Raw genomic sequence first — 26815 nt, forward strand, 5'->3', positions numbered from 1 at the left:
TTATTCTGCCAGACTATACTAAAAAGAACCACAATTTGTAGTCTTCTGAGACTTCAGACACCTTCCATCTCTGCCCCAATATAAGATGCCCTCTCTGTAGTTCTCTTCCCTGGCTATCCAGGGACACTGCCCTTGGCCCCTCTCCAGTTTTTATTTCAATTATCTTTTTTTTTTTTTTGAGGAAGACTGGCTCTGAGCTAACATCCATTGCCAATCTTCCTGTTTTCGCTGAGAAAGATTAGCCCTGAGCTAACAGCTGTACCCATCTTCCCCTGTTTTGTATGTGGGATGCAACCACAGCATGGCTTGATGAGCAGTGCATATGTTCGCGCTGGGGATCTGAACCTGAGAACGCCTGGCCAACGAAGTGGAGCCCACGAGCTTAACTACTACGCCATGGGGCCGGCCCCTGCAATTAGCGTTTTGATCCTACCTGTACTAAATGCTGTCTCTACTTCACCTTTAAGGCTCTCATAATCTAGTTTGGGATGCTGGACTTGCCCAAACACGGCTCACAATTCAACAATAAATGGAACAAATACTTATTGAGCCTAAGGATTCTTATATTAGAGTTGTACCCTTGTTCAGAGAAAATAATACAGAATATTTTAGAAAAAAATTACTTAAAGGTTTTCTGAACTATGTGTATGAAATTTGTAATCATCAACTTTAGTTAGAGAGTTTCACTTTTTTAAAGATGGAAAAATCATTTGTTTCTCTCCACTTCTTTACCATCCCCCACTCACTTTACATCCCATGTAGAAATGACTTTGCCTTTATTTGTGCCTCTACTTTACCTGGGCAAACTGCTGTCATCATATTTATTTGAATACCTATTTGCTTAATTCATTATAAGTCCCTCAAATTTGAGGAGGCTATATCCTTGTCACTTAAATCAATCTTTGACAAATATTAGCTGTCAATAATGTTTGCTTAAAAGAATGAAATAAGATGGCAAGAATATCATCATACCTTTTAAGATGAGAGTTACTTAATTTTTTATTTCCCTTATTTACATTTCTTTTTCCTGAGGCCTTTATAAAAAGTATTTGGTTAGTTAGTTATGTTGGAGTCTTTGCATCACAGGTAGGGAGATGCCTGCAATTAAATTTTAACTGAATTTTGTCTGACCTTTACCCGGTAACCCAAGTACCTCACAAAATTTTTAGGAACTTGGAATATTGATCATTTCCATTTCTTGGAATTTTCTTTTTTCTTTTTTTTTTTCCTTTTGTTGTCCCTTTTTAATTAGTGCTGACCCACTTGTTGGGTTTTCTTTTGTTTTTTTTCTTTCTGTGTCGTTTTTCACTGGTATCTGTTTTCGGGATTTATGTACACGTATTTTTTTATGTTACTTTTTTGTGGTATAATTAACAAATAAAATTATAAGATACTTCAAGTGTACAACATGATGATTTGATATAAGTATACATTGTGAAAGGATTCCCCCCATTGAGTTAATTAAAACATCCATCACCTTCATATTTATTTATTTATTCGTAAGAAAACTTAAGTTCAACTCTCTTAGCAAATTTCAATTATACAATACAGAGTTATCAACTATAGTCTCCAGGTTATAACTAGTTAGATCCTCAGACTTTCTTCATCTTATATCTGAATGTTGGTACTCTTTTACCAATCTTTCCCTATATTCCCCACCCTCAGCCTCTGGCAGCCAATTTTCTACTCTCTGTTTCTGTGAGTTCTATTTTTTTTTTTTTTTTCTATTCCACATATAAGTGATTCCCTGCAGTATTTGTCTTTCTCTGTCTGGCCTACTTCACTTAGCATGATGCCCTCAGGTTCATTCATGTTGTCACAAATGGCTGATATTTTTGTTTTTAAAGCTGAATAATATTCCATTGTGTATATATAACACATTTTCTTTATCCATTTATTCATCAACAGACATTTAGCTTGTATTTTTATTGTTTCTCCACAAGGACTGGTCCTGATACCTAAAATAACATTTAAGAATGTGCAGAAGGGGGTCGGCCCCATAACATAGTGGTTAAGTTTGACACACTCCACTTTGGTGGCCTGGGTCTGCAAGTTCGGATCCCGGGCACAGACCTGCACCACTTGTCAGCCATGCTGAGGCAGTGACCTACATACAAAATAGAGGAAGATTGGCACAGATATTAGCTCAGGGTTAATCTTCCAAAAGCAAAAAAAAAGAGTAAGACTTGCAAAAGATGTTAGCTCAGGGTGAACCCTTCTCACCAAAAAAAAAAAAAAAAAAAAAAACAATGTGCAGAAGAATTTCTGATTGTCGCAGTACCTGGGAATATTAATGGCATTTAGAGACCAAACTCCCAGGTATAAAACACGTCCTCTACTACATGCAACTCTCTTGCACAATGAGGAATCCCACTACCCTAAATTGTCAAGGGCATCCCCATTGAAAAATTCTACAGGATCTTAAAATGGGAATCAACATTTATTGAATATCTATATTGTGAAAGTCATTGTGTTTGAACTTTGGGGGTGGAGGAGGACTGGGTGAGATGCACAAAAGTTTAAAGTGCTACTTCTTTTCCTGTGGGAGTTTAAAATCCAGTTAGGAGATTACAGAGAACAAGGCAGCTGAGATATTAAAATTAGTATGTTAAGATGGCTTATCATTACCTACCATTGCCTAGCTCACTCCACATTATAACTCAGTCTATCCAATGAGTCAATGTAAGTGACATGTGACGAAGGTGTGTAATAAGAAGCACATGTTTTGAGGGACATCAAATAGACCACCAAGTTCATGGAGGCTTTACTCATGTTACGGGAGAATTTCCACTTTTTACATAGCTCTGCTGATGGCAAACAAGAGTGCTCTCAGGGATATTAGGCTCTATATTGCTGGCAATGGACAGTATGAGAATAGGGGATAATTCTGGCATAACTTCCTGGATTATCAATTTTACTGAACAGCAATTTTATGTTAAAACAAATATACACATTGTTACCAATTAGAGTACAACATTCATGTGAGTAGTAAACGTAAAGCAGGTGACTTTGAAGACGTTTAAATCTTGTAACAGGCTACTTTAAGTTATATTCTTAGACACAAGGTTCTGTACGTTTATTTTCTCTGTTGTAAAGGACATTTAGCAGAAAATTTGGAGAACGCTAGAGTTAGCTGATGACCTCCTAATCAAGCAATTTGTTGCCAAAAATGAGTCTACATCCAAGACCAGAAGAATGACACAATGAGTGCCAATGAGCTCTTTTAATAGTTGTCAACGCAATCCTCAGCTCTCTTCCATTATGTAGAATCGCTATGCTCACCAAGGAAGTGTTGACAAACGGGTTAGAAAAAGCAATGAGATTGAACTACCTCTGTGAGATTTGCAGGCCTTCTCTGATGCATCAGGGGAGCTTTTAAACAGACAATAATCTCAGTCCCCAAAATCACTTTTCCAAAGGGAATAGGCTTTCTTTTTGGTACAGAAACTCTAACTCTTAAAAATAGGTGTACTGCTGACATCTACGGGCACGAAAGTGCTGAAATCATAAATAGCTCCAGGAAAGAAGGAGCACTGAGAAACTCCTGGATAAATTGATGAGACAATGCAGAATATGGTTGCCTACTCCCTGTATATTGCTTAGGTGATCCAGATAAGAAACTATAGATGAATTGCAAATGAATACTTCATGGCTGCTGACTGAGAAATGATGAATGAAACTGACAATTACTCAAGTAGGATCAATGAGTAAAGCACCAAAAGTAATCGTCTACTAAGATTTATTTTTCTTAAATTCTACCATAATTTCCTTAAAGAGAGTGAGAAGGCATCAAGGATTTGTAGGGAGGGGAGATCTGCCAGTTTTTGCTTACTATGAATAATTTTACATTGCTATTACTATGAATTTGCCTCAGTTTTGTTATCTCTAGGATGAAAATAACACCTTCATCCCAAGGTTTTTGTGAGAAATAAATGAAAGAAGTAAATACCAAGCATATATACTCACTAAGTAAATACACAATAATCCTGAGCTGTTATTAAGCAAGGATATTCTGCAACCCTTTCCCTCTTTGTTGTTCTCTAGAAAGGAACCCAAGTGCCTATTTCTGTTATCAGATCTGATTCCACTTGTCAAAAGTTTCCGTATTTATTCCTACCCTGCACCACAAGCAACTAGAATTTGTTTATTTATCAAAACTACTTAAATTAGAATCTTTGCAAGATGATGCTATTGGGTAATTTAACGTTTTTGTTTTCCCAGTGTACCTACTTGGGCTTTGTATATTTGAATATGTCTGCAAAATATATCATTCAACAGATATTTTTCAACGACATGCTGTGATTCAGGCACCATAGGAGTCACTGGAAAAGCAACATGATTTGAGGGAAAAGCGTCATAGAAGTAAAAGAGAATTTTTAAATATTATAGCAATTATAAGAAATAGGCACAATATGTTTGGCAGCAAGGAATAGCAGTGCCTATCTTGGTTTACATGTCTGTGTAGGACGGGAAGGGCCAATCTGTAGAGACAGTTTCTTGGAGAAACTGCATCTTAAAAAGTAAAAAGGATTTAGGCTGGAGGAAAGAAAACGACAATATTGGGGTGATCTGCTGAAGCTATTTTACTTTTAAATATTGCCAAATCCAACTATTCCTTTTCTCATTACCTACTATCACTCATACGAACAAATGGGTTATCTGTTTTACAATGTGGCTTATGTGTAACACCTGTCATACAAGTTAAATGCTATCAAATTGAACTAAGACACATTATCCTGATGGACACAGAAAGTTAAGCAACTTACGCAATCTTGTCAATCACCAGGAGCAGAGATAGGTCCCCCACATCTGAAGTAGAGACTTTAAAAGGGAGAGACAGATGGAAAGTAAAAAAAAAGTATGTGGCTTTTCTTGGTCTCGTATGTGAGAGACACTTTTTTTTTTTGGCTGGTAAGAAGCTAAATTCTCTTTCTGTATTTGGAAGGTTCATCAATTTATGAGTTTTTCCAGATAGCAGAGCCTACTTCCTACTATAAACATTAAAAATGGCAAGTATGTGTCTGCTTGGCTTCCTTTGCATCCAACCCATCGACATGTGACCTAGACTTTGTCCATCAGATACTCTGTCCCGAAGTTCAAATAAGAATGGTAAATGCAAAGGCACAGATGCTGCACAGACTCTATTCTGACAGCGGGCGGCAGCAGCAGTGGCAGTACCATCTAGTCTGGTGATGTCTATGACTGTGAAAACAGAGAGATTTAATGTTCTGTAGCACAGGCTGAGGTTACTGTGGATGTGGCCCTGGCTGTTACCTAGACTTCCTTGTATTCCTCAGCAACCTTTCTGGCAATCCTGTGAACCTCCTAAAATTCTTTCAATCAGTGTATTTTATGCTTAAAACAGAAGAATAGTTTCTGTTGCTTGAAGATAAGAACCAAGAAAGATTTAAAATAAAGGGGCCTGGGAAAACTGTTATTAACTTGTGATCTTGCACATATGAGTATGCCGGGTATGGAAAAGAGTGGCCCTGATAAATTCTGCAAACTCATGCCAGCCATTTGTGACTGCCAGGCAGAGCTTCAGACTTTGTAAACTGTCTCTTCTTAGACTTTATTCTCTGAATTCACATCTATGTTGCTAACATTGGCTTTTAGATCTTTTTAAGTGTTCTATTCTACCACATTTGTCCTAACGAGGACCCAAGGAAAGTAATTTATAAACATATTTGATCTATTGAGAGTTTACTCTCGCCAGCCTTTGTAGTGGGAGCAAAGAGAAATTAGAACAGATGCCGAGTGACCAACTACCACAGTTAATATTTATTGAATGCCTGCTATCTGCTAAGTACTGTACTAAATGAATTACAGGAATTAATCTTGTTTAATACTTAGTCAACCCTATGAGGAAGGAACTACTGTATTTGCTTTATAGGTGATGAAACTGATAATTGAACATTTAAAAACATGCCTAAAACCAAATAGACATGAAGTGGAAGGGCAGGATTTGAAGAAGGGCTGTCTATCTTCAGAACCTGAACTCTTGGCCGGGATACTCACTGGGAAGTGTCGGGCTTTTCTGTCATCTTCACCCTCCAACCGGATGATTCTTCATTCACAGTTAGGCTCAGAAGTATGTGTTTGTTTGTTTTAGGAAAATACTCTATACTAATGGGAAAAATTTTTGCTTTTTCCTAATGATATTACATCATTTTAATGATTTCGATTGGTTTTATTTCATTGGTGGAAAGGAAATAGGCGAATTAAAATATTTTTTTTCTTTTTCCAGCATTATTGAGATGTAATTGATATATATACTATGTAAGTTTAAGATGTACAATGTGATGATTTCATACATGAATGTATTGCAAAATATTTACCACAATAGAGTTAGTTAACATATCCTTCACCTCACTTAATTACCATTTTGTTGTTGTCATGGTGACAACATTAAAACTCTACTCTCAAAGCAGCTTTCAAGTATATAATACAGTATTATTAACTATAGTCATCATGCTGTACATTAGGTCCCTGGAACTTATCTATTTTATAACTGCAAGTTCGTACCTTTTGATCAGCGTCTCCCCATTCCCCCCCCCCCTCCAATCCTTGGCAACCATCATTTTACTCTCTGTTTCTATGAGTTCAATGTTTTTAGATTCCACATATGAGTGGCATCATACATTATTTGTCTTTCTCTGTCTGGCTTATTTTACTTAGCATAATTCCCTCACAGTCCATCCAAGTTGTCCCAAATTGCAGGATTTCCTTCTTTTTTATGGCTGACTAATATTTCATTGTATATACATACCACATTTTCTTTATTCATTCATCTTTTGATGGCCACTTAGGTTCTTTCCATGTCTTGGCTATTTTGAATAATGCTGCAATGAACATGGAGGTGCAGATATCTTTTCGAGTTAGTGTTTTCATTTCCTTCAGATAAATACCCAGGAGTGGAATTACTGGATCATATGGCAGACCTATTTTTAATTTCTTGAGGAAGCTCCATACTGTTTTCCATAGTGGCTGTACCAATTTACAGTCCCATCAACAGTGCACCGATGTTTCCTTTTCTCCACATCATCATCAGTATTTATTGTCTCTTGTCATTTTGATGATAGCCATTCTAACAGGTGTGAGGTGATATCTTCTTGTGGTTTTGATTTGCATTTCCCTGATGATGAGTGATGTTGAGCACCTTTCATGTACCTGTTGGCCATTTTTATTTCTTCTTTGGAAAAATATCTATTCAGGTCCTCTGCCCATTTTTTAATTTGATTGTTTGTATTTTTGCTATTGAGTTGTGTGTGTTCTTTATATATTTTGGATATTAGCTCCTTATCAGATATATGATTTGCAAATATTTTCTCCCATTCTATAGGTTGCCTTCTCGTTTTGTTGATAGATCTATTTGCAGTGCATAAGTTGTTTTTAGTTTGATGTAGTCCCACTTGTTTATTTTTGATTTTGTTGCTTTTATTTTTGATGTCAAATCCGAAAAATCATTGCCAAGACTGATTTCAGAGTTACTCCCTATGTTTTCTTGTAGGAATTTTATGGCTTAAGGTCTTAAATATAAGTCTTCAATCCACTTTGGATTGATTTTTTTGTGTATGGTTTAAGATAGAGGTCCAGTTTCATTCTTTCACATGTGGTTGTCCAGTTTTCCCAACACCATTTATTGAAGAGACTATCCTTGCCCCATTGTATATTCTTGGCTCCTTTGTCATAAATTAACTGGCTGTATATGAGTGGGCTTATTTCTGGGCTCTCTATTCTGTTCCATTGATCTATGTGTGTGTGTTTTACACCAGTACCGTAGTGTTTTGATTACTGTAGTTCTGTAACATAGTTTGAAATTGGGAAGTGTGATGCTTCTAGCTTTGTTCTTTCTCAAGATTGCTTTGATTATTTGGGGTCTTTGGTGGTTCCATGCTAACTTTAGGATTGCTTTTTTCTATTTCTGTGAAAAATGCCATTGGAATTTTGAGAGGGATTACATTGAATCTATAGATGGCTTTAGGTAGTATGGACATTTTAACAATATTAACTCTTCCAATACATGAACATGGGATGTCTTTCCACTTATTTGTGTCTTCTTCAATTTCTTTTATCAATATATTATAGTTTTTGTTGTATAGATCTTTCACTTCCTTAGTTAAATTTATTTCTGTGTTTTATTGTTTATGCTATTGTAACAGGGATTGCCTTCTTTATTTCTTTTTTAGATACTTCATTGTTAATATATAGAAATGCAACTGATTTTTGTATTTGATTTTGTATCCTGAAACTCTACTGAATTGATTTATTAGGTCTATAGTTTTTGGGTGGAGCCTTTAGGATTTTCTGTATACATGATCATATCATCAAAAACCAGAGACAATTTTACCTCAACATAATAAAGGCCCTATATGACAAATCAACAGCTAACATCACACTCAATGTTGAAAGGTTGAAAGCTTTCCTCCTAAGATCAGGTACAAAATAAGGGTGTCTACTCTCACTGTTCCTATTCAGCATAATACTGAAGTCCTAGCCAGAGTCATTAAATAGTCGAGAAACAGAAATAAAAGACTTCCAAATTGGAAATAAGGAACTTCAATTTTTGAAGGCAAAATCACCTATTCTCAATTCCAGTGTGCACAAATAATTCCTAATTCCTAATCACATTTCAAACAATTGCTCTGGTGTATTTTCAGTGGAGTGGAATGAAGGCCTAAGTGGATATTATTTTTAAAGTTTCTCCTTGCGTAAAATTGATGGATTGATTGCTTAAACTTTAATTAATACCGTATTAGTCATTTCAAGCTGCTATAACAAAATACCACAGACTAGGTAGCTTATAAACAATAGAAAATTATTGGTCATGGTTCTGGAGACTGGAAAGTCCAAGATCAAGGCACCATCATTGTTACCTTCTAGGGAGGGCCACCTTCCTGGTTCATAGCTGGCACCTTCTTGTTGTGTCCTCCCATGGTAAAAGGGGCTAGGGGTCTTCCTGAACCCTTTTTTGTTTATTTTTTATTTCTTTTTTTTTCTTGTGAGGAAGATCAGCCCTGAGCTAACATCCATGCTAATTCTCCTCTTTTTTTGCTGAGGAAGACCAGCTCTGAGCTAACATCTATTGCCAATCCTCCTCCTTTTGTTTCCCCAAAGCCCCAGTAGATAGTTGTATGTCATAGTTGCACATCTTTCTAGTTGCTGTATGTGGGATGTGGCCTCAGCATGGCCAGAGAATCGGTGCATCAGTGCGCTCCAGAGATCCGAACCCAGGGCGCCAGTAGCGGAGCGTGCGCGCTTAATCACTAAGCCACGGGGCCAGCCCCTTGGCCCCTTTTTTATAAGGGTCTCATTTTATAAGGGTCCCTAATCCCATTCATGACAGTTCCACTCTCATGCCTTAAGCACCTGTCGAAGGCTCCACTTAATATCATGACACTGGGCATTTGGATTTGAACATGTGAATTTGGAGGAGTGGGACCCAGATAGTCAGACCATAACAAATACTAATAATAACTTATTCTAAAAATAGCTTTGTGTCTGTGATAAATATCTTATTAAAAGTGAGAGAAGGTAAAATGGGTTAAAGATATTCTCATATTTCCTCTCTACGAATCTACTCTATCTAGAAGATATAGGGCGTGGGGTTTTCACCAACCAGGGCAATTCTAATCTAACCCCTTAGTCAATTTATTGATTCGTTCACAGGAAATTATATAGTAATCAAGCTTTCGTTTTAATGATGGAAATTTAGACAAAGGTAAAAAATATTGAAAAACCAAGCATAAGTGGGGGCCGGCCCCATGGCGTAGCAGTAAGGTGCATGTTCTGCTGCTGGTGGCCCTGGTTCGGATCCCTGGGGCGCACCAACACACCGCTTGTCAGGCCATGCTGTGTCAGCGTCCCACATAACATGGAGGAAGATCAGCACGGATGTTAGCCCAGGGCCAATCTTCCTCAGCAAAAAGAGGAGGCTTGGCCTGGATGTTAGCTCAGGGCTGATCTTCCACACACACACACACAAAAAAAGAGAGAGATGAAAGAACAAAAAACAAAAACAAAAAACAAGCATAAGAGATGCAAGGTTCTATAACAGAAATACATATTTTTTAAAACTGAAACACCATTTGTGAACCACTGGTAGCGTACAGATATGTAAAAAGTCTTGGCTTTTGATGAAATGAACTCTGACCTGCTGGTATCAAAGAACTGTCAGGAACCAGTGAGATGGTAACTGAGAAAAATGTCACAATACAGACGGACTTTCACAGTGATTTTTCTTAAGGGGATACTAGAATATTAGGATTGAGTGACTTAACCAGATCCCAAAGGAATATCAGTTTCTTGATGTGAACATGCTTCTCTGTGATACACTTAGAAATATTAAACTCTGTGATAAACACAATAATAACCCAAGAGACAGTTCTCTGAGGACATATCATTGTGGCCCTCAGGGTAAATGAGGTTAAAATAGAAAAAAATTTATTCCTAGATTCACTTTACTACAAGTTGTTGACGTATATTCAGACAATGTAAGGAAAGGATAGTATGTGGGTTAAGATATGATTGTTAACAGTATAAGACAATGACAGCTCAAACAGTGTTTGCTAAAGAGGTTGTTTGAAACCTAACCCCCCAAGGTAGGTGCTACCTCACTGTAAAGAGTCATGAAAACGATTCTCAAGTTTCTAAGGTTAGTAGTTTATTGAATAGCTCTGACAAGAAATGCTAACTTGGAAAGACAGGAAGCAGGTGGCCAATTTCATCAGATTTTTTCAAGGGAAAACATATTTGTGGGTATGATCATCAATATTTAAATTCGAATCTAGCAACGTTTATTGAGTACCTGTTACCTATTATATATAGAAGACTGTGCTAGGTACTGACACATATATGTATATATTTTTTTAAGCCTCACAACAGTACACGTTTATTCATATGTGTTAATAGGAAACTTGATCATTAACCCAGAATAGACTTAGCTTTGCTTCTTTGCCTTAACTTTAACAGACGACTTGATACGGAGAACAACAAACTTGGTTGAGGAAAAAAACAAATCTGTAGTTTTAAACGTCAAACTAAGTAGTTTACTGAGGAGTTAAATTAAATACAAATAAAACACGACGAACAACATATAATAATTTTAGGGTTAACTTTAAACCTCTCCTCACCGTTCCGCCACTTGCCGTGAATTGATGTGGCAGATATTTGTACACAGAAGGCAGCGTGAGAGGGATGATTCTTGTTGAATGTGCACACATTCAGCCAACGCCAACAGTATGCCCTCTGCACGTGAACACCACCTGAAAATGCCCTTAGTTTGTATCATGCATTTAGAGGAATAAGGGGTGTTTTTAGCCTGAATCTTTCCAGGAAGCGTTTCTTAATTGACGCAAAGGGTTATTTCCCACTGTTAGTTTCATATCCTTTCAATTGTATACCAATTACAGCAGAAGGGCTTTTTTGCTTAGCCGCTTTCAAGCCGGCTGCCTTTGGGTGAAAATATCAGCTGCTAATATGTCATATCAAATGTTGTCATCTTAGGTACTTCAGATAGATTAGAAAGTCTTGTGGAGAGGAAGGATGGACAATTCAGATATTGCGGAAAGGGCAGCAGAACATATCTGCAAAGAGCAATTAAGGAAACGGCCTTAGGGGGCGTGGGTGGGAGTACATGCTGTAAGTGTTCTGGTTCTTGAAGAAAATTTTATCTTTTCAGTTAGGGCTGACCCAGTTCAAATCTTCCTTGGGATACGGTTTTTGAAGTTTATAAAAGAGATTGACACCATCTTGCCCGTCTGTCCTCCTTCTCCATGTGGGAAGACATTCTCCTTCAAATAAATCTAAGGAGGTTTGGCAAAGTTTTTCAATTGTGGTAAGAGAAATGGGGCTCCATGTGTCACATAGTGCAATACACCAGAATGCAAGCAACTTTTTTTTTTTTTTTTTGAAATTGACTTTTTTTTTTTCTTGAGGAAGATTGGCCCTGCACTAACATCTGTTGCCAACCTTCCTCTTTTTCTTTTTCTCTCCCCAAAGCCCCAGTACATAGTTGTGTATCACAGTTGTAGAATTGTAGCTTTTCTACGTGAGACGCCCCCTCAGCATGGCTTGGTGAGCGGTGAGCAGGTCTGTGGCCGGGATCCATTCCAGTGAACCCCGGCCTGCTGAAGCAGAATGTGGGAACTTAACCCCTATGCCCTGGGCCAACCTGGAAAGATAGCATCTTTTGTCTGGCTGTCTAAATTTACTTTTGTTCTTAACAAAGAGGCCACCTGTCCACCAAGACAGGACCTCAACATTCGTAGGTCTGGTAGAGTGATGGCACAATTTGTGATTTAAAAATAAATTGAATTAATCACTAACATCTAAAAGTCAGTGGCTTTTAATTAAACGAATAGTGATGTCTGACTTCTCTTGAAAAATTGGATAGTGTAGTAAGGCTCAGCTGTTATTGCTACATGGTACCATGTCCAAATCTCCCTGTACCCCTTATTGTCTTCCCAACACTGGGGCACGTTGGTCAGTTCTTGTCATATTCATGCTGTTTTTCTCTATGGTAGAGCTTAGGAAAAAAAATTAAAACATATGTTGTTCCCATGCCTCTATCAAATGTGGGAAAATTAAAGATAGACCAAGAAGGTTTTAATTTTCACTAGCTGTGGTAGTTGATTTTGTGACTTTTGTAAAAACTCATTATTTTGTGTGTGTCGTGTATATGTACGTATGTATGTATGTATGTATCTATCATCTATCGATCTATCTATCTACGTATCTATCGATCTATCTATCTATCTATCTTTATCTTGCCTATCACTATATTCACCTCAAGGGCTGGAACTGTTTCTTTTTTTTCCATTTTTGTTGTTCCAATGTCTAATCTAGTGCTGGGTATAAATTAGACACAGAAATAAAATTTAGTGAGTAAACGCTTAGTGATTGTGAAATTAGAGCAGAGGGTAAATGATCTTAAGGGAGATCTTACCTAAGTCTCAATAAAATGCTTTTTACTGAACTTAGGACTTGGTTCAGCTAGATGTTAAATATTTCTCCTTTGTATAGTACTGGCAGAACTGGCAGAATGCATTTAACATTTTTACTTTCTCTGTCATAGCATTCATCATCAAACTTTTTTATGGCAAACCATTTCTTTAGAAGAAAAGACAATGCTCACACATAGCCTGTACAGTATGGAGCTGGGCAGAGATGAAACGTGGTGATGAATAATAATTTAGCTCATGATCCCAGTGACAGGATGGATGGAGGACACGAGGAGACACAGAGTCGATTGAGAAAATCAGAGTTAAGAAAGGTAGAAAAAATGTTGGGAAGTAGGATTTACAGTTGTTTTCCAGAAGGCAAGGCCCTAGGAACAGTTTAAAGGTCTAATTCTGTTTTTTCTTTGTTTTTGGCTAGAGTTACATGTAACTGCACCACATATATGAGTACAAAATCTTAAAGGCACTACTCTAATCTAGAAATTAAATGTAAATGCATTTGTCCTATTTTCTAGTGATATGCTTTGATTAGACTTGTATGGAAATCATGTTTTCTTGACTGAATTTATGAAAAATGTTGATTTCTATTATTAGAGTGGAAGATACTCTGATCAGTCACACATTTATTTAACTACTTAGATGGTCTACGAATAAATAATGTTACCCAGATTATTATTCTTATTTCTTTTTATTATGAAGAATAATTCCCCCATGTTTCTCCACTTATTCTGGAATATCTTGTTGTAAAATATGTTTTTATTGCTTATCTTTTATTTAATAATATTTACATTTTTTCAGAAAAAATGTTTAAGCATTATGTGGATGATCTCTTGTTAAGGCAAGGAAAAAAGTTCTGCACTAGGGCATAGTGATATACACATTACTTTTCAAGATTGGCAGTTAAGAAATGAGCTTGTTTTCAAACACAAGGGAAGAACGCAGAATTCTATGGTGCTCTGCAGTTCTTCAGTGCAGCGTCATTCACAAATGTTATGGTGCCTCCACTTGATTAATGTCCTTCTTTTATAGAACTGATGGAGACCTCAAACAAACAATGAAAAATATAAACAAAAACATTCACTGAAACAAAACGACATGTTTAGAAACACCAAAATGGAATTGCATATAAGAGCATATGTAAATAAATAACTTGTATATGTATATATAAGGTTTCTTAAACAAATTACACATTTGTGACAATTAATTATGGAAAATTTTGTATTTATCTTACAGCTCGTTGGCAAATTGGGAGCTTCAGAGTCAGAAGGCCTGGTGAGTAATGAAGGTACCATTTGCTGACATCTATGAGAAGGTTACCTTGTATTTGTGAGCCTTCAGAGAGTAGGCATTAAACGAAATCCTTCAAACAAGTTCATAGTGAGGCACCTGCGATCTGGTGTTGTGAATGTATACCGTGGTTTCTTTAGCTATATGAGTTCTTAGCACATACAGTCTCTTTAGGACAGAAATTCCTCCTGATGTTTGAGATTTCCAATTTCTTATAATACACCTTAAAAAGGTCAATGACCCTTTGCAAAGATAAATATTTTTTTTTAATTTTTTGTTTATTGCAGTAACATTGGTTTATAACATTGTAAAAATTTCAGGTGTACATCATTGTACTTCTATTTCTGCATAGATTACATCATGTTCACCACCAAAATACTAATTAAAACCCATCACCACACACATGTACCCAATTATCCCTTTCACTCTCCCCCCCCTTCCCCTCTGGTAACCACCAATCCAATCTCTGTCTCTATGTGTTTGTTTATTGTTGTTATTATCTACTACTTAATGAAGGAAATCATACGGTATTTGACCTTCTCCCTCTGACTTATTTCACTTTGCATAATACCCTCAATGTCCATCCATGTTGTCACAAATGGCTGGATTTCATCATTTCTTATGGCTGAGTAGTATTCCATTGTGTATGTATACCACATCTTCTTTATCCATTCGTCCCTTGATGGGCACTTAGGTTGCTTCCAAGTCTTGGTTATTGTGAATAACGCTGCAATGAACACAGGGGTGCATGTACCTTTACAAATTGGTGTTTTCAAGTTCTTTGGATAAATACCCAGCAGTGGAATAGCTGGAGCATATGGTAGTTCTATCCTTGGTTTTTTGAGGAATCTCCATACTGTTTTCCATAAATAATTTTTTAAAACTCACTTTTAATTAACAGTTTCAAAGGCAAATTGTGATGCTAAAATGTCTTTGTCTTTATATTTTTTGAGTGCTGAACTGAGGTTTATCGTCTATTTCTCTGATTTGGTCCGTCTCTTAAGACAGAAGCCTGACATGGATGATGCTTATAGTTCCTCATACTTTATATTTACATCTCATCTGAAAAATTTAGGAGACCATAGTGTGTTTATGGAGGTTCTCTTCATGTCCAAAAGGCCAATAGGCAATACTTCCCTTGTCCTTCATTAATGAGGACAAACTGTAACCAAACTCTGAGTCACACATAATAGTACATGAGGTATAAAATATATGTTATGTAACTATAAATATACATATTAACATGTGGGTACAAATATATAACTATATATGGTACACAGAGCTATAAATAATATACATTTTAGGCATTCAGACACTGGTCAAATTGAAACAAAAATATAAATGTAAATTTGCACTGAAATATTTTATATAATAAATTTAAATCTTTTTATATAGTATACAACTATGATGTAGTTATATTATTATACATGTGTAAATATTCAAAATATTTATATATACATATAATTATTATTATTGGGGGAAGCATAAGCTAATAATGAGATTCTGTGGGTGGCTCAGGTATTTACTAAACGTAAAAGATCGTTCAATACTCCAAAGATAAAAAGTTCCAATTCTTAAGTGGTTGTTTTCTGTCTGAAAGTATACTTTTAATAGCAAATCTTAGAATGTTTGACATAGTTTACTTCCTCTGTTAAAATGGGAATATCACACTTATCGCAGTTGTTGAAAGGATTAAATTAGATTACCTAGGTATAAAACTAGGCAAATTAACTTGTTTGGGAAAAAATACCAATAAAATATTAAACATGTGTTGAGGAATATGTATAAAATATTTATGATTTATTTCCTCTGTTGAAAAGGTTCATCTCCTAACTATTCAAACCATTGCTTTCAGTTACTTTTGTGAAGTAAAATACCTGAAAATTTTCAGTTTTAATCTAACAATCAAATAAAATTATAACGTGAACTTTATTCAATTATCTTTTTTTTTCTTGAGTTCATCAGCTATCTGATGGATGTAATTAAAACAACTAGTCATGTGTCCATAGGTTTATTTTTTTCAGTGCTTAAAAGCAGTCAAGAATTTTTTATATTACATTTGTTTATAGATTGGTAGATCCTGAAATCATGTTGCTTTTAAATCTGTAATATAATAGATGTTTTATTAGACTATTAATATATTTAATAAGCATAATACATGTGGATGTTGTTAAAATGTTACATTATCCATTATATCCAATTACAAAAGGATTTGGCTCTTGCAAAATGTATGCATCCTTGTAGGATGTGATTAATGCCTGCTATTTCTAGGGGTGTAATTTTGGGAGCAATTTTCCATAAAACTGTTTGAACTGTTACTTTATAAATTTGAATTCGTTTGGCATAATATTCATTTAACCAAATTACTGTGTTAATAGCAATTCCTCCTTCTAAGTACTTTTCAAAGACTTAGTAGATATGTGCCTGCTACCAAGCTCTTGTGTTTATGACTTGACCAGTGGTTGTCTTTCTGTGTACAGGGCATGCAGTTTATTTAACAATTCTTGGTTCTGGCCTTTATCTATGGCTCCAAATGTTGCTAACATGGATTGAAACCTAATTTACAGGCAACTTCCTCAAGGAGAAGAAAATCTTAAAGGTTGAGATTCAAGCCTTATTTTAATCAACCAATGTAAATAAAATAGACAATACCTTTTTTTCTATTAAAAATCATTAAGAGCCTACTATGTATAATATACTAATGAGTGAGTCAAATTCGAGGACAGATAAGGTTAAGACTATCTTCAAGCAAAGTTGATTAGGGGAGAGGCTCCTGCAAGACAGTAAAAGTGGGAAAAAAAATTTATGAGTGCTAGAGTTAGGAAAATTAAGAAATTGTTGGTAGAGGAAACGGCATTAAAACTGTTTCTAAGCGAAGTCATAGGGCTGAGAAAGTTGAAGGCATATTAAGAGTGGCTGAGTTGAAATTTATGTGGTGCTTAGAGAATGGGAAGGGAAGATATGTGAGATGTTGGTATGAGCAGAATATGTCAGTCTGTTTTGTTTTGTTTTCATTTTGGAATAAGGATGTTATTCAGCAAGTAGTGGCTTAACATAGAGGAGTGAGTAGCAGAAGAACATGAACAAAGGTGAGCTTTAGAAAACCATACCTGGTGTGTTAAGAATAATCTGGAATAGAGAAAACTGGAAATGTGAAGAGATTGAAATAGGATGCTGACACTAGGAACAGAGAGAATCTTTTCAAGGGAAATTCTGAAGAACTGATGGGACTTAGAGTCAGAAATTAGAAATAAATGAAAAAGAGGAATCAAATCTGACTTTGAGTGTTTCCAGTCTTCTTGCCAGAGAGTAATACCATAGAAATAAATAGTTATCAGGAGGAATATTTCAAGTTTTGACTATTTTGAATGTGACCTCTGGACAGACATGCTAATAGGAAGTTGGGGAGAGGAAAAATGAATCTTTTGAGAAATATCAGGCTTGAAGGCAAACATTTGTAAGTGATTCTGATATAGAAGGTGACCTGAAGTCATGCGATTGCTTGAATTCATTGACGGATCTGGGAGAAAGAAAAGCAGTCAAGGAATAATTAATGGAAAATTGTAGTTAGGTGTTTAGAAGAATAAAATGAGACAGAAAATTAGAAAAATGAAGACAGAGAATTGGGAGATCTGAGAGAGCACATTTTCTCAAAAGTGAAATGAAGAATTAAGGAAGAGCACTGGTCCTGGGAAGGCAGCAGAGTGCAGGGAATGGCCAGAATGCCTCATCTCCCTGCATTCACAAACAATAAGACTCAATTGGGGGGTGCTGGGGGGGATTCCATTCTCATTGAGAATCTTATGAAAGTTTTGACTCCTCCCTAGGAGAATACAAATGATCTGCACAAAACCTTTTACATTTCATCCCATATGATTCATGAGTTTTGTAAAGTTCAGCCAAGGACTCTAGGTTAAAATAACTTTGAAAGGAACACAATACCTCCAACAGCAACTTCAATATGTTCCAATGACCAAGCACAGGTTAAGCTCATATGATGGAAGACAGACCTGTCTCATCAGATCCTGCCCCATCGCAATAACTTACTTAGTTTTTGCTCCTTATTTATAATTAATTTGAAGAATGACTATAAGGATGGAAATGTATATGAGTAGAATGGCCAATGGTTCTGATTTACAACCCTAATCCCAGGAAAACCTCATTACTTTGCATGGTTAAAATAGAAGGAATTAAGAACACTATCTCAAATGGAAATTGAGGAAAATACTGTCTAGATAGTCGTCAAAGTTGTTGAGAGTTACGCCTTTGACAACATTTTAAAAATGGACTCTCTGATTTTCTTCCCTGCTCAACATTGTCCTCTTTTGAGGGAAAGCTTCTGGACTATCATCTTTACCAACACCTCTGTCTTAGGGCAGTTTCCATAGAGTAAAACCCTGAGAGAAGGATTTGTAAGCATGCAAATGATTTATCAAGGAAATGCTTCCCAATGAAACCTGTAATGGAGTGAGGAAAGCAGGACAGAAAGGGGAAGAAGTCAGGAAGCAATTTCACACAAAGTTCCAGACACAGCCTGATTCACAGGGGAATCTGGGCAATACGTTAAACTTCAAAGTTTGTCTCAACTGGAGGCAAAGGAGTAGGACTGTAATACTGCTCTATCTGCATAGGTCCTCATTCATTGTCTAAAGACCACAGGCGGGGAGGGAGATGGTAATAAACTTCAAGGCACTTAGAGATGGCATCCAACGCAGGCAAAACATTTACACTAGTCCTTTGGCAGTCCTGGTAATAGTGTCATAACATTGGTAATTAACATCCAAAGAATAGTATGCCTGGTGATATTCTTTGCTCTGAAATAAAGTTTGATATTAATATAATCACTGTAGCTTTCTTTACATTAAGTGTTAGCCCGGTAGATCTTTTTCCCTCCTTTTACATTTAACCTCTATGTATCTTTATATTTTAAATGCCTTTCTTTTTTTGTAATTGACATATAGTTTGGTCTTGTGTTTTTTATTCAGTCTGGCAATCTCTGTTTTTAACTAGGACATTTGAATTGACTGTTTTTAGTGTGATTATTAATGTGGTTAAGTTTAAATATATTACCTTGCTATATGTCTATTGTTTACAACATCTCTTCTCTCTTCTCTTTTCTATTCTTACTACCTTATTTAGAATTTTTTAAGATTTCACTTTATCTCCTCTTTTAGATTATTAGCTATAACTCTTTGTGTTGGTATTTTAGAGGTTGTTATAGGAGTTCAGTCTACATCTTTAACTCATCAAAGCCTTCTTTTAAGCGATATAGTTCTTCACTATAAAGTGAATTTTAACTTTTTGAGTTTTAGATATATTTTCATTCCTATAAATTATTCTTGAGCTTTGCTTAGGCATGCAGGTTAGTTATTTGGGAACAGTGTAATTCTTCTTGGGTCCTGATTTTTAAAATTTTGTGATGTGGGATTGGAGCAGTATCCATCTAGGCCTAATGATTCCCCACTAGAGAGACAAGGCTTATTTTTGGAGTATTGTGGTTTTCCAGACTGGCTGCTAGAAAAGGTACTATTTCTAATCACATGTGAGTGCTGGACACTGTTTCATTTAAAACATTTTATAGGTTCTTTCCTGAAGGTTTTGTAAAATATTTATCTTTTAAAATTAATTGAGATTTATTGTATAGTATATGCCCCATCTTGGTGAATATTTCACGTGCAAATGATGATATTCTGCAGCTGCTGGTTGTAGTGTTCTATAAATGGCAGGTTAGTAGAGATGGTAGACAAGAATATTCACACATTTTTTATATTCTTACTTGTTTTTTCTCTGTTTGAATACTTAACAAGAAAGGGTGTTAAGAACTCAGACAATGATTGTAGTTTTGCTTTATTCCCCTTTAGTCTGGTCAGTTTTTGCTTGAAGCTCTGGTATTAGATATAAAAATAATTAGGATTTTTATATCTTCCTGATGAATAAATCACTTTGTTATCAAATTTTCCCCCTTACACCTGTAATTACTTCACATTTTGAACTCCATGTTACTTTTGTCTGATGTTAACATAGTCACACCAAATTTATATGCTCAATTGTATGCCTTTTTTTCATCCGTTTACATTCAGCTACATTCTACTACCTTTTCTTTATATTTAATGTCTGTCCCTCATTGGCAGCACAGAGTTAGGGTTTGCTGTTTAATCAGACTGAAATCTGCCTTTTAATTGGAGTGTATAGTCCATTTACATTTAATATAATTATTGATGTGATTGGATTTAAGTCTACCTGCTTTACATGCATTTTCCATTTGCTCTACCTGTTCTGCTTTCTTCTATTCCCACTTTCCTGTATCTTAATATATTTTTAGTATTACATTTGATTTAGTATTCTAGTATTACATTTTATTCCCTTTATTATCTATATTATTGGTGATACTATATTACATTATATTATATACTATAATCTGTTTCTTTTTCTACATTCCTAAAGTCAGTTACTTGCTCCACCACCCAGGTGTCTCAGATAGAAACCTCACATTCTTGGGCTTTCCTTTTAGCTCACCTCCAATTAGGCAACCAAATCTATTTTTACTTTCCCAAATCTTTTAAATCCAACATCTCTTCTTTAAAAGCAATCAACATGACCACCATAGTTCGGGATCACATCATCTCTTACCTTATGAAGTGTAATGGCCTCCTAACTAGTATGTCTTCTCACCTGCCCATTCCCCATCTATCAATTTTAGATTCATGTTAAGATTCAAGGTCTGGCTATAATGAAATCGAAGATCATGTGACATGTGAAGATCCAAATACTTTAAGGACAGGGTATTAAATGGATCTGTTTGCCTTGTGGAGCTTGTGTAATGGAGAAACTACTGTGAGGAAAGAAGAATGAAGAGGTGGGAAGATAAATCGGGGAAAAAAAGAATATTGTAGTGAGTGGAGGGATTTATGTGTAAGGATTACGCATAACATCAGCAGGGATGAAGGAAACCAAAGGCTGGTAAATGGGCTAGAGGGACTTCTGACTCTTAGGGGAAAAGAAGATGCCACCTGGAGAAATCACCTTCAATGTCATGGCCCTCCTTTGCAGGTCTTTAATCTATTCAGTTTCATGGTGATTTGCATTTAGTGAGTGCTCAAATGGTTTAAATGGAAGGGTAAATAAGTGACTAAAGATGGGTGAATGAACAAGTTCTTCACTAATTGACACATTTTTGCCTGTCTCATGTCACTAGCCCCAAGATCTAATGTTTTTTCCCTGTGTGGTAAAGAGAATTAAGGTCCTCAAAAGGAAATGTTTCTGGAATAGGCTTTTTGAGAAATTTAAGGTAGTTGCCATAAAGTGAAGGACATCAAGAATGCATAAATTGAAGACTGGCAGGAAAAAATATTGAAATGGCTGAAGGCGTGTTGAGCAACGTGACATTTACACAGTGGCTATGTAAATTTAAATGGTGTGTCATAGGACTCAAATAAGTTGGAACATTTATTTTCAAAATATTTTCTTTAAAAAATATTGTATGACTGTTATGCTAATTGTAAAAATTAAGAGGTGATATTAGCAAATCCATTTTAATCTGAATTAATGTAAGGCATTCTTAAAATCAAGTTCCAAATTAAATTCAAACATATTCATGCTCTCCCAAGATTGCAATATCCCTATGATCTGATGACATTCTAAGGCTTTGGATACATTATCATATGTATTTATTCATACAAAATCAATTACAGTTTTGAAACAATTACCAACTGGTTACTAATACGAAATATCATCTGGGATTTCCAGTTAAAGTAGAAAATAGCCTTTTTCCTTAACTTACCTAGATACATGTAAAAATTCTTTAATCCATTGTCCATGTATGAGACAAGTTTCTCTTTGCTTAAGTAGTTTTGAAGGCTTTGAAGGGCAATTGGTGATGGCAGGTCTTTGGAGAGCTTTGAAAAGACACTTCCTCTTTCTGAAATCCACTTTTTCTCTTTTCTGTCATGCCACCACCTCCAGTCTTCAAGATTTAACTTAAGAATCACTTCTTCGTAAACCTTCCTTGCCCAACAGGCCTGGTAAAATTAACCACCACTTCTTTGTGGTCCCATTGTATGCCCTGCAAATGTCTCTCATCAATGTTTTCAGCCTTTTGATCCTTACCTTCAGGATAGAGGCATTCATTCCCCAGCTGTCTGAAATGTTGCCCTCTAAGACTAGGAGCTGAATCACTCTTTGTGGATTGCCCTCAGCTACCTCCCCAAGGTTACACCCTCATCCAGTTGCATCCTCCATCCAACGACTTCCCAATGTGGGGGTATAAAGGATTAGACACTTTGCCTTATTTGAAAGAAAAATGTCTAAAAAGACATGCCAGCCCCAGACCTTTCCATGGAATCATCTGAATCCTCTACTGCAACTGCATCACAGTTATAATTCTCCCTCTGACCAGTCCTGCTCCCTTCATTCCTTTAAAGGGGCTAATTATTAAAATACTGTCCAATAAAGTTCCCGCATACAAATTTCAGAGTTTCAGAGTCAGTTTTCTGGGGAACCAAATCCAAGACAGCCTTTTCCTAAACTCAAGTATCCAGTGATTTAAGCTTTCCCACAGAATGAAAAAAGGACTTATGTTTATCTAGAAACTGATACGTGATTTTTATGTCTCATTTCCTTCAATCCTCTTAATAAATTTGAGGTACAGGCTCTTTTGATATGTTAACTTCCAAAAAAGTTGTTCCTGTATCCAGTTGATGGAGCATGGGTTAAGCTTCCAGGCTGTGGATTCATATCCAACAAATAGGATTTTATGTCATTCCTTGAACCTGTAAAACTAGGCATATGCTTCTCTTTTTTAACAAACACAGTTTATAGGGCAGGTTTTTTTTCTTCCAAATAGAACATTGTCTGAATTTAAAATCTCTTGGTAAGTCAGATTATATTCTTTCCTGATAATCCCATCAAATTTCTCTATCTGCATTCATCTTCTTTGCATACACTTTGCTGTATACAAACAAGCAGACCTTCAAATTATAGTATCATAATTCTTTGCTATCTACTCTTTGCTACTAACATTTCATCAAGGGCAGTCTTACCATACTTAGACTTTATATTCTTGAACAAACTTCTGGCCTTCTCTTGAATTAACTCCAAATAGTCATCTAACATTGACGTTGATTTTCTAGTTATAAGATTAAGCCTTTTAATTGACAAAATTGGAATATGCTGCCATCACTACATGTTACTGAGTGGGTAATGTCTTTACTATTTCTGTGATGAATTACAGTTATGTGGGCATATAGCACATTTCACATATTGCATGATTAATATTTTGTCCTTTGAAAAGCTGGCCGATATTGAATAAATTATATACGCCAATATGCAATATGTGCTGTTTTCTCATTTCCAATTTTCTTTATTATCTTAAGTTTCATAATCATACGCCACTTCTTGTTAGCACTAATACCGGCCACTGAATTTATCAGATTCAATTAAGTTAATATTTTGAAAACTCCTCTAAAGGAAGCACACACAGTAAAAGTCTAAACAATGACATCATTGATACAAGACTGTGAATTCTGGTATATCATATGTTTAGAAGCAGAATGGATACACTGTGCTATGGAGTAAAGACATGTTTTTATTTCTATTCATCCAAAAGTTGGATTTTTTTTTTTTTTTTTTTGAGGAATATCAGCCCTGAGCTAACATCCATGCCAATCCTCCTCTTTTCGCTCAGGAAGACTGGCCCTTTGCTAACATGTATTGCCAATCCTCCTCCTTCTTTCTTTTTCCCCTTTTCTCCCCAAAGCCCCAGTAGATAGTTGTATGTCATAGTTGCACATCCTTCTAGTTGCTGTATGTGGGACGCGGCCTCAGCATGGCCGGAGAAGCGGTGCGTCGGTGCGGGCCCGGTATCCGAACCCGGCCGCCAGTAGCGGAGCGCGTGCACTTAACCGCTAAGCCACAAGGCCGGCCCCCAAAAGTTGGATTTTTGAAGTAGAAAAGCTTGCGTAAGGGGAGTCCCACTTCCGGCATGATTGTGTGAGGACCCCTATGGAACTGCTCTCCAGTGAAACTGGTGAAAACTATTAAAAAACAAACACCCATTTAAAGTCTCTGAAAATGGCCTTGTAGACATACAGTAAGTAATAAAACATTTATTCAAAAAAACCTAAAACTTGGTAAGAGCTGAGAGACTTGGGCATTTGAACCAAGAACTTTCCTCTCCGTTAACCATCCCAGCTCAGCGAGATGGAGACTCCACTCCAGAGTGGTGCAACCAAAACACAGGGCTCCCTCTCCCTGCAGCTCCGTTCAGAGGGCTGTCATCCTAAGGGGTGCCAGCATTGCTCTTTCTTCCCCCAGCTACCTGCTGCTGAGGCTAAGTTTCAAGCGAGTGAGGCCAAGAGGTAAGCACTGTCTTCTTCCACCTAGCTACCACTTGTGGGACAGAGGCGCTACCTTGGGCTGGCACTGATGAGAATGTTAGGACCCAATTGTCTTTGCTTGAGTTTACAGGGTGAGGGTTCCACACTAGGAAAGGCAGACCAGGGAGATCAGGGGTACTGCCCCTCCCATCCGCCAAGCACTCAGCTTCTAAAGTGGGCATGTCACTCAGAGAGAAGCAGACCATTGGTTCAGAGATTTTGCCCAGGGCTAGAAGTAAAATCATGCCTAAAACAGAGAGCTCCAAATACCTCATCCAAATAAAGTTACTTTATCTGCAGGAGTGTGGAGATGTTCAAGCCTAAGGGTGCTCTCAAAAACAGTGGAATTTGTGATAAAAGGCAATTAGGAGGAGACAGAGAATTGTTGGCTAAGCTGTAGGCCAGTTAATTTGCCAGACAGAAAAGGGGAAAGAGAGGGTTGGAAAGAGCCCTCCTGGGATTAGAACAAATCTCAAACACCTACATCAGGATTTATTCCTTTAAAGAAACTTGAATTTGATTGGATTAGTCTGTGAAGCAGTTTATACGCTAGGGCATTGTTGAAAACAATGTAGCAATCATCTAGCAATTACTGGCATGGTCAGGGAAAGTTACAGCCAAAGAAAACCCTACCAAAACTACTGTCATCCCAGCAACTGTAGGCATACCCAAGACTCTGTCACCTAGGAGCAACATCAAAGGCTTCACACTGTGGAGAGGAAATAGATGTCACTAAAATAATCCAGTAAATCAATAAGTAAACAAGCAAATAACAATAACGAGCTCCAGATGGGGAGACAGTAGCAAGAAGTTATTTTTTGATCAAAAAATGTGTTATAAATTTGGTACTAGAAACCTCCTCAACATACACACAGTGGAGATTTCCAGTTTCTAGTTTCAGCTGATTAGACATGCTGGACCTTCTGGTAGCCGCTGGTTACCTATGCAGCTAAACCTGTTCCAGGAAGAGTCTGAGAGATAGGCAATTTTGCCTGCTCCCTCTGCGTTGAGCTCGGGTACTTAGCTGAGGAATGTGCTCCTGTGCCCATTTCAAAACTGCCTCTTTGTTTCCTATAGGCATATGGGACTCATGAATGCAAGCACCACTGGCTATCGGATCCAGGAGATCTGGGGCCGATATCTATATTAGTGCACTAATTTTAACAAATGTAGCATACTAACTTAAGGTATTAGGGGAAACTTGGTGTAGGGTAGATGAAAACTCTTGGCACCATTTTGGAGAATTTTCAGTAAATCTAAAACTGTTCTAAAATTTAAAAAGGTATTTTAAGAAAAAACACATGAAAAGCATGGTATTGGACAGAAAAATATTGGTCATTTAGTCATTTATTGGTGTATTGATTTAATATTAGAAAAAATAGATTATATCCATATACATGTGTTATTCAGGTTTGAGTCATTAATAAGAAAGGAGAATTTTTTGATATTTTCTCTTTTTAATTGAGTTCTGTGAAGAATGAGTGCCAAGGAGTGTCAGTGTTGGGAGACAGAAGAAGATAATGCGTGAGGAAAATATTTTGAGGCCACACTTAATTTTCTTTATGATTTAGTGAAAAGGGCAAGACTCAGGCCCCACCTCAGACCTACTTCATCAGAATCTTCATGTACCGAGACCCCCAGATGAATTGTGTGCATGCTACTGTTTGAGAGCTAAGTTGTTTCTGCTCCCTTTTAAATTTGCTCTATTCCTTCATCTGCTGTGGTCCTTGCTTTCCCCTATTATATCAGGCAGATCCATTTTTTTTCTCATTTACCTTTCCCGCTAACCCACATAAGCACTTGAGTTTGCAGCCTCTGCAAACTGTTCAATTAACCGAACATCCTGACCATCTACTGATGCACTCGTTAATGAGGATGAATCTTTGCAAGTATTGATCTTTGGTTCCTTTAGGATCCACTTAGAAAGCAGAGAGGACTAGGATTAAACTGATTGGTGAAGGGATAGAAACATTAGTAGCTGATTCTCCTCAGAATTTAGCCATTTTTACATTAATCTCCTTTTTTGCTTTAGGGTCAGATTGATTATCAGTAATTCTCCCAACATTTTGAGAATTCCAATAGACCACTAGCAAATGCTTATGGTAACTATGTATATATACAAGTATTATTAACTATTCTTAAATAGTATAATTTAAAAAACAATATTTTTATTGAGATGTAATTGACATCTAACAT

Source organism: Ceratotherium simum, chromosome 20 (genome assembly GCF_057802395.1).
Source record: "Ceratotherium simum simum isolate JZ-2026a chromosome 20, ASM5780239v1, whole genome shotgun sequence".
NCBI lineage: Eukaryota > Metazoa > Chordata > Mammalia > Perissodactyla > Rhinocerotidae > Ceratotherium > Ceratotherium simum.